This window comes from Acinonyx jubatus, chromosome A2 (genome assembly GCF_027475565.1).
Source record: "Acinonyx jubatus isolate Ajub_Pintada_27869175 chromosome A2, VMU_Ajub_asm_v1.0, whole genome shotgun sequence".
In the NCBI taxonomy this organism is placed as follows: domain Eukaryota; kingdom Metazoa; phylum Chordata; class Mammalia; order Carnivora; family Felidae; genus Acinonyx; species Acinonyx jubatus.
In genome coordinates this window covers 163,542,198-163,558,944 of record NC_069383.1, presented here as the reverse complement: position 1 = coordinate 163,558,944, position 16,747 = coordinate 163,542,198, and the positions used below count along the sequence as shown (strand labels likewise).

The 16,747-nt window shown below is 49.4% G+C and overlaps 2 protein-coding genes across 3 annotated transcripts in view; both read right to left on the bottom strand.

Annotated features, from left to right (window-relative positions):
* LOC106982164 (zinc finger protein 77) overlaps positions 1–16,747 on the bottom strand; it is a 107,178-nt gene that overhangs the window by 59,497 nt on the left and 30,934 nt on the right. Inside the window, exon 5 of the mRNA XM_053220156.1 lies at positions 234–291. The gene's annotated coding sequence lies outside the window, so the exon portion shown is untranslated. The remainder of the gene's footprint in view (positions 1–233; positions 292–16,747) is intronic.
* LOC106982151 (zinc finger protein 77-like) overlaps positions 1,113–16,747 on the bottom strand; it is a 122,162-nt gene continuing 106,527 nt past the window's right edge. The window contains exons 5-6 of one of the 2 annotated variants that reach the window (XR_008297367.1): positions 3,210–3,336; positions 1,113–2,502 (exon numbers count right to left, since the gene is read on the bottom strand). The gene's annotated coding sequence lies outside the window, so the exon portion shown is untranslated. Of the gene's footprint in view, positions 2,503–2,570; positions 3,337–16,747 lie in introns of those variants that run through there. The other variant, XM_053220158.1, reaches the window with a different exon arrangement.

Sequence of the window (16,747 nt, the reverse complement as noted above, 5' to 3'; positions counted from 1 at the left end):
GACTCAAATAGAGTCATAACGTTCAGGGTTTCTTACCTATAGTTTTCCCTGACCATTTTTAACAACGCAATGGTTTTTCAGATGATCAATACCTAGAATGCATTTATAAAAACTTCGTTTTGTGAAAGTTTTGACTACACGGTTGTTGCGCTAGGTTTACACCTGTTCTCTACTTTCAGGCTAGTCTCACAATCGCCAACATTCCCCATTCCTCCCTTACAAGTGTCACTCACCTCAAAAACCCTTCCTGCATTTGGGTCAGATCTCCATTGCTGTGAAATTTCTGCTTCTCTACAAACACAGAACGGGAATCATTTTTTGTAAACATTAGTATTTTCTCTTCACTCAGAGGCTCATTCTGCAAAGAATTCCGCTGAGTCTTTGATCCACTCATTTTACCTTCACTGGGAGAAACTACAAGAATTGGGAGCCTAGTTGAATTTCGTGGAAATGACCTGATGCGTAAGGTTAAAAAACGGGCCATATGTCTGCTTCTATTCATATACTGATCCCGAAATGGAAATGAACTTCATGAGGAAGAATGGTCATGGACCAAATTTCTGAGGACCCTTGTGACTTGGGACTTTGACAATAATAAAGTGTCTGAAATGGCAGCACGTTCATCCACAAATACTTCAAACTAGATGCAGACTAATGTGGAGATTAAGAATTATCAGGAGAGCCAAGTAGGAAGGAATTGGGCAAGACACACACATCCACACCCTACCTCTACAGGAAGACAGAAAGACTGGCCACGTGGGCTACAATGGATGAAAAGTCCAACAGGGAGGACAGGTGAATGGCAAACATCACCCTGCTCATACAAAGACTGAGCCATATTTCTAATGGATGCATCCAAACGCCAATCCCTTCTCCAGAACCTGGTCCAACCGAGGGTTGGCCAGTCTGAGGGCACAGAGGCCTTCGGTGGAGCCTGCCTGAGCTGCTCAGCTGCCATCAGGAAATTAGATGGTGTGTGTGGTTGCTGCCCTGCCCCTGAGAAGAGCTCAGCAGGAGGGAGGGTTTGAAGGACAACAAGCAATCTGGAAGATGGGCCTAACTTTCGTCTTCACAGTCATGATGACTGATAATTGTGGGACTTTTTATTATTCATTCATTCATTCATTCATTCATTCACTCATTTTTTGGTAGAAGCATACTGACCTATATATTCGTGTCAGGTGTGCAACATGGGGATTCAACAATTGCATACATTACAAAATGCTCACCATAAAAAGTGTAATTGCTGTCACTATACAAAACTACAAAATTATTGACCATATTCCCTGTCCTCTACTTTTCCTTCCCATGACTTATTTATTCAATAAGTGCAAATCTGTTCTTCTCAATCCACTCCATGATTTCACCTCTCAATGCCCTTCCAATCTCACAAACACCAATTTGTTCCCTACAGTTTTAAGTCTTCCTATTTTCTGCTGTTTGTTCATTTTGTCATTTAGATTCCACATATAAGTAACCTGTTTTGTTTGTCTCTCTGTCTGACTTATTTACTTGGTATAATACTCTCTAGCTCCATCCATGGTGTCACAAACATCAAGAATTTGTCCCTTTTATATTACTGAGGGACAGTCCCTTGTATGTACATACCACATCTTCATTATCCATTCATCTGTTGAAGGACTCCTGTGTTGCTAAGGTATCTTGAGCACAGTGAACGTCGGGGTGCACGTATCTTACTGTCCTGGTTTTTACCTTTGGTGAACTACCCACAAGTGAAATTACGGACCATATGGTATTGTTGTGTTTCCTTTTGTTGTGGAAACTCCATACTGTTTGACAAGCTGGCTGCACCCATTGAAATCCCACCAATGAGGCGTTTCCCCTTCTCCACATCCTTACCAACACTTGTACTTCCTGTTTCTTTCATACTAGCCATTAGCTCACCTGGTTTTAATTTGCATTTCCTTGAGGATTAGTGATACTGAGCAGCTTTTCATGTGCCAAGAGGCCATCTGTATATTTTCTGTGAGAAAATGTGTATTATGTTCCTCTTTCAATTTTTTATTTTTCCTTTTGTTTCCCTTACCTGAAGGGATGATTCCACAAAAATAATGCTATGGCAGATATCCATGAATTTAGTGTCTCCATCTTGTCTTAAGACATGTATGGGTTCAAGTCCTACACCGAGGTGTTTAATCCATACTGAGTTTCCTTTCAGGTAAGGGGTACAAAGCTGCCCAGTTTCACCTCCTTGCAGGTAGCTGTCTCATTTTCCCAGCACCACTTATTGAAGAGACAGTCTTTTCCCCATTGTACAGTCTCAGATCCTTCCTTGTAGATTATTTTACCATATAAACTTGGGTTTCTTGGGGCACCTGGGTGGCTCAGTCGGTTGAGCGGCCGGCTTCGGCTCAGGTCATGATCTCACAGTCTGTGAGTTCGAGCCCCGCGTAGGGGTCTGTGCTGACAGCTCGGAGCCTGGAGCCTGTTTCGGACTCTGTGTCTCCCTCTCTCTGGCCCTCCCCCGTTCATGCTCTGTCTCTGTCTCAAAAATAAATAAACGTTAAAAAAAATTTTTTTTAACCTGGGTTTCTTTCTGGACTCTCTATTCTGTTGCCTTGATGTTAGTGTCTGGATTTGTGCCAGTACTATACTATTTTGTTGAGTGTAGTTTGAAATCTGTGACTGTTATATCTTCAGCTTTGGTATGCCTTCTCAAAATAGCTTTATTTGGAATCTTTTCTGTTTTCATACAAATTTTAGAATTTCTTGCTCTAGTCCTCTCAAAAATGCTATTCATGAAATGATTGATAGGGATTGCACTGAATATATACAGTGCTTTTCATAGTATAGGCATTTTCAAAAAAATTAGTCCATACAATCCATGATAATGGTATAGCTTTCCCTTTACTGTGTCATGTTCAATGTATTTATTAAATGTTTTATACCTACAAGAGTATGGATCTTTCAACTTCCTTGGTTACTTTTTAACATAATATTTTATTGTTTTTGAACTACTTAAAGATGGGTTTGATTTCTTAATTTCTCAGCTATCTTGGTGGTAAATAGAGAAATGCACAGATTCTACAATATTTGTGTTCTGCAACTTTTATAAATTCATTTCTTACTTCTAATACTAATTAGTGAAGCCTTAATGATATTCTATGTACAGTTTCATATGATTTGCAAATATTGACCTTTTCTTCCTCTTCCTGAAAAGACCAGTGAAGGTATGGAGCCATCCTTACCCACGGAGGACAGGTTCCTGCAGGTCTCCAGAATCACATCTTTAAAGAGGTTCCTCTGACCATGATCCAGCAAAGCCCACTCTTCTGGGGTGAAGTTCACAGCCACATCCTCAAAGACCACAGAGGCCTGAAACATACCATACACTCTATTGCTGCAAAGCGCCATCTGCAACCACGTGTGTGGGAGAATGAAGGGTGTGGGTTAGAGAATGAAGAGTGTGGGTGACAGGCAGGGAGCTGACTCCATTCCCAGGACCCCTGAGTCACAACAGAGGGTGAGGACAACAGCTGACATGGACTTACACACACCCAATTTACTGGGTTACTGAGACACATCTGAGCAGACCAGTACTGTACAGATTGAAAAATGAAATATTCACTGGACAACCCAGAAATCAGGACACACGTTTGGCTTGCTCAAAGACGATTATGCCTCGTCAGCTCCAAGAACTGGAACCAGAATGTCAGGATGCTGTGGACACTCAGATTCCAGGGCTGCTTGATGGGAGCAGCTCTCACTCTGGAAGGAACAAGGTCAAGAAGCCTGGTGGAGTCCCCTCTCTTCCGACAGAGGCAGACACGACCCTTTCCCCGGATTAGTTGGGCTCTGGGCACGGACACAGGCCAGGGCCCGGGCGCCTGGCACACCTGATGTGTAAGACGAGTCTGGGGCCTTAAGAAACTTGGAAGTCAGCAGGGCCGCTCCAACATTTAACCCAGGGCCCAGAATTCAAGGAAAAGGGCACCAGAAGGAAGAGTCCCTAAGGGATTGTTGGGGACACAGCCACCCCTCACTTTAACACAAGACGAAGAATCACAGCGTATAGGCCGCTTTCAGGCACAGGCCTGAGATGGAAAGATATGCAGCGAAGGGCACAGTGAGCACACAGCTGAATGCACACGGGCTCCTGAGTGACCTGCCTCGAAATGGCCACAGGCCCTAACTAACCCCTGCGACTTACAACCGGGCACAGGTCCCACACAGGGAGCATTCCAAAGGTTCCCATGCTCCCTCGTGACCCCATAACTGTAGCCCCCTAGCACTGCCTCCTGGCAGACGGTCTTTCCTTTGCCACCCTGCCCGCTGCTCCCTCGCAGGGTATTCAGTAAACTTCCATCTCCTCCGTTCTGTCTTGGGGGAATTCTCTCACCACCTGACCTGTGGGCCTCCCCCTGATCAGGTCACCCCATATTTGATGGCCTTCACAGGGACCCTCTGCTGTACAGGGCTTCGCCTGGGATTTTCTAGGAATTTTCTGGGAGTTTCCCTTGATGGACTGACTCTAGAGTTCTCTGGGCAGCTGACAACCTCCACCTGAGGTTCCTCCTTGGTGAGGATCCCCGGTTCCAGGGGGTGTCTATGGCACTGCCCTTGCCCAAAAGGCTCAGGGATTTCACCACTTGCCCTTCAGGGGGATCCCTGACTCCCGCCACTTTCTTTTTGCCCTTTGGCAGGTGCAACCATATTTACTCACCAGGCAGCAAATTTCTCTATCTCAGAGGCTCCCCGGTATGGTCTGTAGGTCTGAGGGTGAACAAGGCTGGACCATTTGGACCTGTAAGGCCAAATGACCCCTTTCCTCTCCTCTCCACTCTGTTCCCAAGGTCTATTCCCAACAAGTGGCAAATATGGCAAAGGCAGCTCGGCCGTGGTGAATCCGCACATGTGAAGGACTCAGCTGGGACCCTTTCCTGATGCTGGCTGAGTCTCGGCAGCCTTGCTTCTGTCAGATTCCCCCCTTAACTCCTTAGTTCCCATGTATGAAGCTGCCATCTTGATCTACAAGCAAACACATTCCTACACATCTGAGTGCTGACTCCCTCCCTCCTTTTGCATAAGTTCAATGAGAATGTATTCTCCTTGTAACAGGACACCATTGGACACATTGGTTATTTTACTAAGGCTCTGACTGGAATGTTAGATTTGACAGAGACCTGCATAGACTCAGAATAAGCAGACAGCATGAAGGAATTAAGGTAGACTTACTGGAACCAATCAAGCCTCCTGGAAATACTGGCCTGATGCCTTGCTGACAGAGTTCCAGCAACTTTACCAGGTGAGTAAAGAAAGTCAACACCAGGCAGGTGCAGGAAACCTCAGGATAGTTTGGGGACCTTGAGAAGAGGAAATCACATAAATCTACAGGTCTTGAAGACAAGTCTAATGAAAATATTTGAGGGACACCTGGGTGGCTCAGTCGGCTAAGCGTCCGACTTTGACTCAGGTCACGATCACACGGTTTGTGGGTTCAAGCCCCATATCGGGCTCTGTGCTGACAGCTCAGAGCCTGGAGCCTGTTTCAGATTCTGTTTCCCTCTCTCTCTGCTCCTCCCCTGCTCATGCTCTCACTCTCTCTCTCTAAAATAAACATTAAAAAAAAATTTTTTTAATGTATATATATAAAAAGAAAGAAAATATTTGACTTGTCTTCTGCCCTCAAGGGGCTATTAAAAGTTCAATCTAGGGGTGCCTGGGTGGCGCAGTCGGTTAAGCGTCCGACTTCAGCCAGGTCATGATCTCGCGGTCCGTGAGTTCGAGTCCCACATCAGGCTCTGGGCTGATGGCTCAGAGCCTGGAGCCTGTTTCCGATTCTGTGTCTCCCTCTCTCTCTGCCCCTCCCCCGTTCATGCTCTGTCTCTCTCTGTCCCAAAAATAAATAAACGTTGAAAAAAATTAAAAAAAAAAGTTCAATCTAGAAATTCCTTATAAAATTTTTAAGCAAACCAACCTCTCAAAAAGAAACAAACAAACAAACAAACAAACAAACCCTGAAATGGGCAATCACTGTTCTTGCTAAACTTTTGTAAGTAAGTAGGCCATTTTGTTAAAACTGGACTTGTTTTACAAATGAATTGTTCTTGATTTGGTTATCTCTGGAAATAAGAGTGAATGCAGAGAGAAAAAAATTATGTTTCAGTAACACATTTTTGTAGGTATTAGACTTTGATACTATTTCTTAGAAACCAGACTAGGTCCTGAATTCGTCTGGTTTCCTCAAATTTCTGGCCACTGTTCTCCAAACTAGGGTTCCCATCGCCCATTCTCTTGAGTTAAAGTCATTAAAAACCAATCTGCCCTTTTTCCTCAAGTCCTGAAAACCGATCCTGAACAACATGAGGTCAGCTTCAGAGAACCCACCATACAGCTCATGTAGACACAATCTCCATGCTTGTGTCTCTAGAGGGATAATGACAGGACCCCATGGACACAGGATTTTGTGATCAGCTGGAAAATGGGAAGGACTCCCCAACAACTGCATGACTCAACTATCACCTTGATCGATCCTGTGTGACTGGGATCTCAAAATCGCTCCTTAAACCACAGCGTACCCCACTCCATAGGCTTAACTACGGACTTGTGGAAATAACGGATGAGATCACATTCCTTATCTTGGACTGGAGGATGCGCTTGGGGATGCTGTTATCTCCCAGGACAAGTATCTCCCACTTGCCATCGATTCCCATAATGAGGATACAGTTAAGGGGAGACATCAGTCGCCCCTGATTTAGGCAAGTGGCTGTCCACATGGCAAGTGCCGCAGGGCAGTGGCAGAGACAGGGACACCAGGACACATGGGGCCAGGGAAGACTGGTTTTCTAAAGGGTAAAAGGGATCATCAGACTCACGGACAATAACCGAGTCTGGTGGATTTAAATGGAAACAAGAGGAACACACGGACAGAAAGTTCCAGCACGTGTGATCAGACCTGAGCGATGGAGTTTTCCCACAGAACCAAAGACGGTCATCTACACAGGAAGAGACGGGGAAGTACAAGTCTACTAACAGCGTGAAGGGTGCATCCACACAGACAACCCAGAGAAAGGATACACCCTGACGTGGAGAAAACACAACACGTAGAAATGAAACAGCCTGAATGTCCCCAGGACGTGAAGGAAACAGAAGATCAGGAAGCAGACACGTGAGATACAGGAGACAACACGCTGGAAACGCTTCCACAGAAGAGGAAACCCACACGTGAGAAATGTTCAGCCCTGGAGGAATCAGATAAACCAACGTGTGACGTCCAGGAGACCCCGTGTCACACACTCGAGCTGGACGCCATGATGTCGCAAGTGACAGGACCCAAAACCGACACGTGGTTCACACTCCGCACCCCGTTCCTGCTAACGTGTAACTTACGAGCTACAACATGCAATGTCCCCCCAGCGCAAAGGACTTACGAGGCACTTACCCTGGAGACAAGACCACACTGCCGGCAGCAGCAAAGCCCACAAAAGGAAAACATGAACTGGAGACCACACGCCCCACCATCCCAGGACGGAGGGCTTCACCGGACACACTGAGCCGCAAGCACCCCCCTGAGAGACACAGACGAGCCCTGGGCAGCCACACATCACCGGTGGCACTGCTGACATTCCCCTCTCGCACCGCAACAGAGATCCGGTCGAGTGACGCCTGCTGGGGGGTGACGACATGGAAAGCTGCCAGCACAAAGAGGTATGGCCAAGGGACAAAAGTCCTAAGTGTCACCCACACTGGATTCCCAGGGCAGCGAGAGCCTCTCCAGGAACAACGGGCCGAGCACCAGAGCAGGAGCCGCTCAGCAGGTGACCCACGGCGCCCACACCACACATGACACCCCAGTGCAGAGGGTGACACCCAGTCCCCCCATGAGCGCCAAGCTCTCCCTGATGACACCGGTCCTCTGGGATGGAAGGAGGGGACCAGAGACCCCTGGGGACTGGACTCTGAGCTCCACACGCCCTGAACCCCCTCCTCTGGGGCCACAATTCTCACCAGAGAGGAAACCCTCCCAGTTTAGGATCTGAACCCTACACGCTCTATGTTCATGACCCTTCCAACGGCACTTGACCCCGAGGAGCCTTCCCTCAGTCTGACCTGCACAGGCTTCCTGTTTCCACAGATCCCACTTAACCCCACAACCCCTTGGATGATGCCAACACCGGTCCTCGGGAGACACCCCAGGGCGGCCCCAGCCCCTTCCCCACTGGTCCCCACTGCTCCCGGGGGCTGGAGGCCACCTGCAGGTGAGCGAGGCCCCACCGCACCTTCCCTCGCCTCCCACCAGGCCCAGCTGTGGGGGTGGCCGGTCCCCAGCCCAGAGGAGGCCCCAGCTTCCAGCAGCCTGGGTCATCCGAATGACACGGGGACCCCAAGCTGCTGTGTGGACAACCAGGTACAGCATCACAGCTTCCACCCTGAGGTCAAGGCCACAGTGGGAGGGGCGGCTCTAGGGCCCCTGTGTGGTTTCCCATGAATGGAAGCTGTTTATCCCTTTCAGAGAACAGGGACCTGGTACCGTTAGAATTGAACCCGTCTCAGTTCACAGAATTTGTGTGCGTCTCTGACACCGGCAATTCCCAGGGGACAGATCAGGAAGACAGTTTTCCACCTCTGGACCCTGCGTGGAACCGTCACCAGCATTTGGATGAATCCTCTGATGCATGACTCCACCCACCTGGCATGAAGGCGTGGAGCCCCCAACCCTCATGGAGAAGGACAGTTCTGTCCTGAGACACTTTTCCCCAGGGGACGCTCTCTGGATAAAGCCCCCAGTAACCCGGGTCAGCAGGGACAGGAACGACCTGACACACTTACCACCCTCTGTCCTGAAGGGGAAGAAAGGAGGCAGAAAGAACTCGGGCATTTTACACCTGCTCAACGCGAGGCTGGCGGAGGACAGAGCCATCCGTGCTGAGCTGGACAGGGTGACAGGTCCTGCTCACAGGTGACATGCAGACGCCTACCTGAGCCCTGTGCTCCCAGGAAAACCTCAGTGGAAGGGAAAGGCACTCCCTCCCCCACCCTGTCGGGGTCTGGAAAACAGCAGGCTGCACGAGGGCCCCTCCCCCGTCAGACCAGGAGACTCACAGGACGTCCCCCTGTTCACCCACGACAGGGCCGCGCGCAGACCCCCACACCCACACTTCGTGCCTCATCTGTGATCAGCTCAGCTGCTTGTCCCCGTGGCCAAGGGGCACAAAATGCTGGCTGGTCCCGCTTTGCTTTGGCTTCTCTCCTTCCTCCAGACCCCTGAATGTGGGCTTGCTCTCAGGCTGAGCCACACACAGACCCTCCTGGGGGACAGGGGGACAGGCTGGCCTCAGGGAACCTCCGCGTCAGCACCACACCTGCTCTTGCCTGGTTTCTTTCCTTTTATAGGACTCTTGAGACACTCCAGGATCTTATGCTCAGTGTCCCCCTGTCGATGTAGGTTCCTGGAGATTTCTCTTTTTCCTTGTAATTTCCTGAGACTTTTGTAAACTGATGGCAACTCACATCCTGGAGACTGTGATCTCAATCACTTAACCATTTGTTTTTCTCTTTCCTTCATTCTTGGGCGGCTAAAGGTGCCTGAGGAATGTCACACATACCCCACCTGCTGGGAGTGGGGGGGTGGGCTGTCTGCTTGTACTGTGCCCACAGCCTCCTTTGTTTCCCACATCAGAGCACAGGACTCAGGTTGGTTGGGTGACAGGTCCACCGTGGGTCCCCCTGGAAGCTCAGCGGGTTTAGGGGGTGCCCAGAAAAGCAATCGTTTTAGGACCCCAGCTCCATTCCGTGATCTACGCCTCTCCGGCTCTAATTGCCCAGCACACCCCTTGCAGAACTTCCTGGTCCGGGTCAGAATCACAAAGAAATGGAAAAACACAAAAGCAATCTCAGCCATTTACGACTTGAAGGGAACAGCGGGTGTCTGCACCAGGCCAGGAAACAGCCAAACCCGTGAAACTCTCCGCGCCGTTTCCAAAATGAGAAGGCCCTGCATTTCTTACCCGAGATCGCAGCCCAGGACCCCATGCGCGTGCACCTGCTCCCTCAGCGCGCGCTCAGCCCCGGCCCCACGTCCCACACTTACCTCCGCTGGATTCTAACGTCCAAGTCTCAGCCCCCGGGAGCAGCTCTGGCTCCGTGACCGTCACACTGCACGCGTGCTTTCTGGGCACGTCTTCCAGCTCGGTCCGAGCAACCTCACGCCCGCCTAGACTGCCCCCGACAGAGCTCCCCCCCCTACCCCCACCGCCCCGTCCCCGCTAGGGAGTCGCGGATTCAGAAGCTATTTCCTGAGGCCGCCTTATGGCTACAAACAGTTTCCTTTATGTGACAACTCACCCGGACAGTCTCTACTGTCCCCCACCGAGGAGCAAACTCCTGCTTAGTCAGGTCGTCTCACACGCTCCCTGAATCCCAGGCCTGCCCCCCGCCCTCCCCCCTGCCCTCCCCCAGCCTCCCTTCTCAGTTCCAACCGCCCAGGACCCAGGTGCGGACCCCTGGGGACGGGGACACCCCGCCGCGGCCGCTTCCACCTAGGTCCGGCTGGTCCCATCCGCCCCGCCGGCCCGCGCACTCACCATCTCGGGGCCCCGCTCCGCGCCCTCGGGGCGTCCTCCTACGCCGCGCACACCCGCAACCTCGGCAGCGCAGGATCCCACTGCAACAGCCGCCCCGGCTGAAAGCCACACCCACCGGGCTCTCGCTCGGGCCTGATTGGGTGGTGTACAGGCCCCGGCTCCTGATTGGGCGATCCTTTAGTCCTTGTAACCTGATTGGATGGGTTCCGAAGATAATCCCCCACAACCCAATTGGACGTTACCAAGCTACCTCGCTTCCTCACCGTGATAGGACAGCCTTCGGCCCTTCCAGTTCTGATTGGAGGGTAGTCCTGGCACCGCCCCCGTGACCACAAATTGGGCAGATCCCCCCCCAGGCCCCGCCTCCTAGCCCCTGAGTGACAGGCTGGCGGTACACACGTATCCGATCCCTCTTTGAGGAGGTCTCACTCAGCAGAATGCGCTCCAGGTGGCCTGAGCCGCCTGCCTCCTATTCTGTCCCGAGAATCCGACTCACTTCCTCTGCGGAGCCTCCCTAGTCCAGCGGCGGATGGGACGCGACAAACAAAAGGGCCTGGTGACGCTTGTGTTTCTGGTCCACATCCGATGATGGTGCACCTGTCCGCTGTGTTTAAGGACAGCTCAGTGACGCGGAGCCTGGGTGGCTCAGAGCCTGCAGCCTGCCTGGGATTGTGTGTGTCTCTCTCACTGCCCCTCCCCCGCTTGTGCTCTGCCTCTGTCTCTCAAAAATAAAAGAATATTTAAAAAATTAAAATAAAAGAGACAGAAGAAAGCTCACTGATCTGTGACCTCACCTAGGGGGAGATAGGTCTCCCTGGGTTTTGACCTGGCCCTTTGAAAGCGTGAGGCCCCGCCCTCTGAATCAACATCCACTTCTCAGGCCTCAGGGCAATCAAACCTGCCCTGGCGCCTCAGCCAGCAAGGGACATGGGACCCGGTGGTCCCAGCGACCCACAGCCACAGGTGTGACACGTTACAACACTCAGGTGTGCGTTATATTCCGCAAGGAAAGTCACGGCAGAGGCAGTTTGTAATCAGACCCTGTAAATGAGAAATGTAAAAGCTCCATTTCCTTCTTCAGGTGGGTATTGATGTGGGACAGTTATGAGAACATACAAAAAAAGAAAGAAAAAAGAACACTGAGTTTTAGTCTCACAAGTGTGAGCCCTATGGTATGCGAATTATATCTCCATTTTCCTAAACAAATTTAAAGGCCACAATAGCCAGGAAATCATGCCTCCTGGGCACTGTTGAAATACTTCGTGTCTCTGCGGATTTGCCCACTCTGCCTATTTAATGTAAGTGACTCACAGCATGTGGCCTGTGTGGCTGGTGTCTTCCACGTGGTATAACACTGTCACCATACGTTCACGTGCATGATGCGTCTGTCCTTCATTCCTCTCTGGGGCTGAATCACCGTCCGTCCTGTGTCTATGCCACACCCTGTTCATCCATCCACGCACTGGGGGACACTTGGGACGTTTCCCTCTTTTGCGGGGAACGCACAGTTTTGCACCTGGCATTCGTGTGCACACATCTGAGCGTCCGTCTCCGTTTCCGTAGGCCTGGAACACTTGGGTCACGCTGCCGTTCTGTGTTTCACTTCTTGAGGAACCACCAAACTTTTTTCCACGTCAGCTGCCCTGACACTCCCGCCAGCCAAGCACAGGGTTCCGCTTCCTCCACATCCTGGCCGCCGCTTCTTTCTGGATTCTGGCTCCTAGCCGTCCTCGTGAGTGGGAAGTGGCATCTCATCGTGGTTCTGACTCGCATCGTCCTGATGGGAGGATCGTTTCCTGTGTCTATTAGACATTTGTGCATCATCTTAAGAGAAATGTCTGATCAAGGTTTTGCTCCCTTTCTGACGGCGATGAGTTTTTGTCATTCAGATAGGAGTTCTTTGTGTATTCTGCAGGATAAAATCTTATCATACATGCGATTTACAAGGACGTTCTCCCATTTATGGTGTGCATTCAATCTCGATAATGACACCAAAGACTTTGATCTTGCTGAAGCCTCATTTACCTACTTTTTCTTGTGTTCCCTGTGATTATCCTGTCAGTTAAGAAACCTTACCGAATGCAAGTTCATGGAGATTTCTCCCTGAGTTTCTATCACTCTCAGATTATCCAGGACAGGCCCCTTCAGGGCTGGGGATTCTCAACAGAACTGTTTGCGTGGCCTGGAACTGAGATGCTCTGATAACGCACATGTCCCTAGACAGTTGTTTAATGCGAAAAAACATGAAGTTTATGGTACCTCATTTTCTATCTTAAGTGATGACTTTTGATTCCAATCTGAGTATAATTTGATACTCAATACTGTCATCATTATGCTTCCAACATAGCAAGCTCTTTGAAATGTTTTTAATTTTTGCTCTTATATTAGAGGGAGAGAAACAGTGAAGAGGGGAAAGGAGCAGAGGGAGAGATAGAATCTTAACAGGCTGCACACTCCGTGATGAATCTGAAATGGGCCTCGATCCCATGACCTTGGGATTATGATGTGAGCAGAAATCAAGAGCTGGACGCTCAACCAACTGAGCCACCCAGATGCCCCCCACCCACCCCAGACTCTATTTTCTACCCTGTTTACACACATGACCATAGCAAGGTTTTCAAGTGCCTTGACTCATCACAGACAAGGAAGTGCCTCATGGGAGGACAGGTGGGGGAAATGAAAGTGCCTTGTCTGAGGGTGAGGTGACATGGAGAGAAAGCCACAGCCCAGTACTGAGTGCCAGGCCAGATTCCGCTGCCTGAGGCTGTGTTTGTCGTTCTCACTGACTTTGTGAACACTATTTCTTCTAGTTGTTTACAGACAAGCAAGAAATACGCGTGTGTCTGGCTCCCCTTCCCACACTCTTTTTTTTTTAATTTTTTTTTCAACGTTTATTTATTTTTGGGACAGAGAGAGACAGAGCATGAACAGGGGAGGGGCAGAGAGAGAGGGAGACACAGAATCGGAAACAGGCTCCAGGCTCTGAGCCATCAGCCCAGAGCCCGACGCGGGGCTCAAACTCCCGGACCGCGAGATCGTGACCTGGCTGAAGTCGGACGCTTAACTGACTGCACCACCCAGGCGCCCCTTCCCTTCCCACACTCTTGAGCTGCAAGATCGTGACTCCTGGTGTTCTTTGTCCAAGGTCATTACATAAGCAACAATTAGGTTTTCAACATTAGGAGTGACAATGTCATTTTTACAAACAAAAGGTGATAGTTGTAAAGGAATTAGAGAAAACCACAACAGAAATAAAAAGTCAAAGTTTAGAAGTCTTGAGAAAATACAAAAGGGAACCCTTCCTAAAATGAAGGCATGAGGCCAGCAGAAGCCTCTTTCCCATCCAACCCTGGTCAGTTGTGGACCCTGCAGATGAAAAAAAGCAGTGGAAGTGGACAAAACTTTCCTCCGACCAGCAACACTCCAGCCAATGAGACAGAGGCACACCAGCCATTGAGAGATAGACACAGACCAGCTGAGAGGGGATCACAGCCCAGCTGATGAGAGGCGGTCACAGCTCCGCCAATGAGAGTCAGTCACAGACCAGCCGATGAGGAGGCACCATCTTCAAACCCCCACCCCACCCCTTTTGTCCCAATGGGCCTTTTCTTTACAACAACCCACCCCAATTCTCTACCCCAATTCTCCTGTTCCCTGTAAAAAAGCATCCTCTCCTTTCTTCTCTGAACTTGCCCACGGTTTTGCCATTTCTTGTGTGTCCTGATTTGCAATCCTTGCTATTCCCAATAAATCCGGGTTTGCTTGTAAAATACCAGACAATTAAGGTTGACCTACTTGGCATCAAAAGCTGTGCCCATGAGAAGTATGCTGGCCTTCAGACCTACTCCTGTGTGGACTCAGACTGTTCCTACCTGGAACCGTGTGGGCCTTGGGACCATGTCTTTTTGGAACCAGTCTTTTCCTGTTGAAACAGGGTTTCTTAGGATGTGCTCTTTTCGTTCTAAAGAAAAAGCTGTGGAATTGGACCCCAGTCATCAAAATTTGTGAGTCCTTCAGCCCCCATTCAGTGGTCCCCACAGGTTTTGTGCTTAAAAACTGTGGTCTCGCCCCACGTGAATTTCTAACTAAATTTCTAACTCACTTCAGCAGGAATTATCTCCCCTAGATGACTCTTATCAAAATTGAATTGGACAGTCATGACCCTATAATTGTCAAAAACAGATGGGATGCCTACTTTAATGGGTATTTGGAAGCTTCCAAACACTATCAGAATGTAAATTCCCTTCTCTTGAAAACACTATTTCTAAAGTATCAGAGACAAACCACTGAAAGATGTCAAAATGGCTTCCAAGTCTCCTTCTCCTTCCCCATCTTCTTTGTCTCCAGACACGTGGGCGCCCCTTCCAGTGCAGACCAGGCCATCAGTGCCCCCTTCCTCTCTTCCCTCTGCTCCCTCCCTACCACCTGTGTACCCCCACCCTCCTCCTAATCCTTTCAGTGAAGGTCCTTTTCCTCTGATTCTCTCCCCAATCCTTGCTCTCCTGAACCTTTTAAAACACACCCCTGTGGGGATCCAAATAAAGCCCAAGGTGAAGCCTGGTGGTCAGAGGCTGAACTGGGAGCCAGAGTTAGACTTTCCCAAAGTGACTGAGGATCCCCAGTGGTTTGCTGAAGAATTTAATAGTTATTCAAACTCACCACCCTCGTTTCTCAGATTTATACCACTTGGATCACATGCTTGCTGGAGACAGCTAGGCCAAACACTGGATGAAGCTGGCTCAATGGGAACATCTTAAAGAGTATTAGGGAATCAGACACCTACATGTTGGCCAGAATGCTAGAACATTCACTGGAAATACTACTGACCCAATTACAACATCTTCCCTTAAGCCTGGGGAGGGGAACAAAACTCAGACTTGCACATCACAACCTGATGAGCGTTTCCAGGATGATGACAACAGACTCCAAAGTGCGTTTCTAGAAAATTCTCAATTTTTACTGACAGCATATGAAAGCTCTCTAAACAAAAATTTAAAAACACGTAGTTTCTACTATCATTACAAAGAGCCGGGATGTTAGAGAAAAGCTTGTTTACAAACATAAGCACTCGGACCATCTGTATCCCTCCAACCGGCCTTTCCAGTGTCCTCCTCATCCCCAGTGACAGGACTCCAGGGAATCATAGGGGTTCTTCCCAGTCCTCCCTCTGACTCAGCTTGTGGAACCACCTCCACACTGGGAATGAGTCTCTGTCTTACACTCTTGGTGCCCAACCCCCGGCTGTAACACAGCTCCTGCCTGGAAGGACTAAAAGTGTTTCAATAGTGGGGGAGTGGGGAGACTCTAAAATATCACAACAGGTTCCTGCCTCTGAGCCTTTTGTCTAGGCCCTTTGAGAGATGCTCACCCTGTCCTTCTCTATTCTACTTCTCTATTCATTTATGGGGCTGATATTTCTTATAAAAGTGTCTTGCCAGATTTTGATTCCCTCAACATGGGCAAATAATTCTAGAATTTGGAGGTAGTAATCAAAATTCCAACCAAGGAAATATGTATGTGACCCCGGGTCCTCTCTTCTATGCTCTGTCTTTGAGGCACTACAGCAGGGGGTGGGAACACAGGTCATTTGTTCCCACTGGATCGGCTTCCATGCTCTTTATGGGCAAAATCCTCCACTGATATTGGCAGAATCTACAATGCATCTCCCATGAAGATAACATTATAATTTCCAAGCCCTCTTGGCACAATGTGATAAATACTCTCTAACTATGGAGGCTGTTCAGGGCATCAAACCCATGATGGAAGATTAGAAGGCTCAGGTGGTGTTGATGCCCTGCGGTATTCCTTGAAACACCTCTGGTTTAACTGTGAGGACATCTAGTGGCTGGTGGTGGATGTCTGTCCTGGACCCATCAGAAGTCAATGACATCTTCCCTCCACACTGTTGTTCCCAACCCCCACTGGCTACAGACACCCACTGCCCCTGAGAACAAATTCTTCACTGGGACTTATCTATGCAGAGGATTTTCCTATTCCAGTTGGTAAGTGTAGCGAGGTTTTGCTCTCTCTTGGAGGCACAGAAATACACTGGACAGTCGTGCCCCAGGGACTGACGGTCTTCCTGTCGTTTCACAAACCACTAAAGCTGATCTGGAAGAGAGAGTCTTCCGCATCTCTACTTAGTTACAGTACGCAGGTAGTTTCGTTGTCTGCTTCCCCCCAGTGGAAGACATCATGTACCT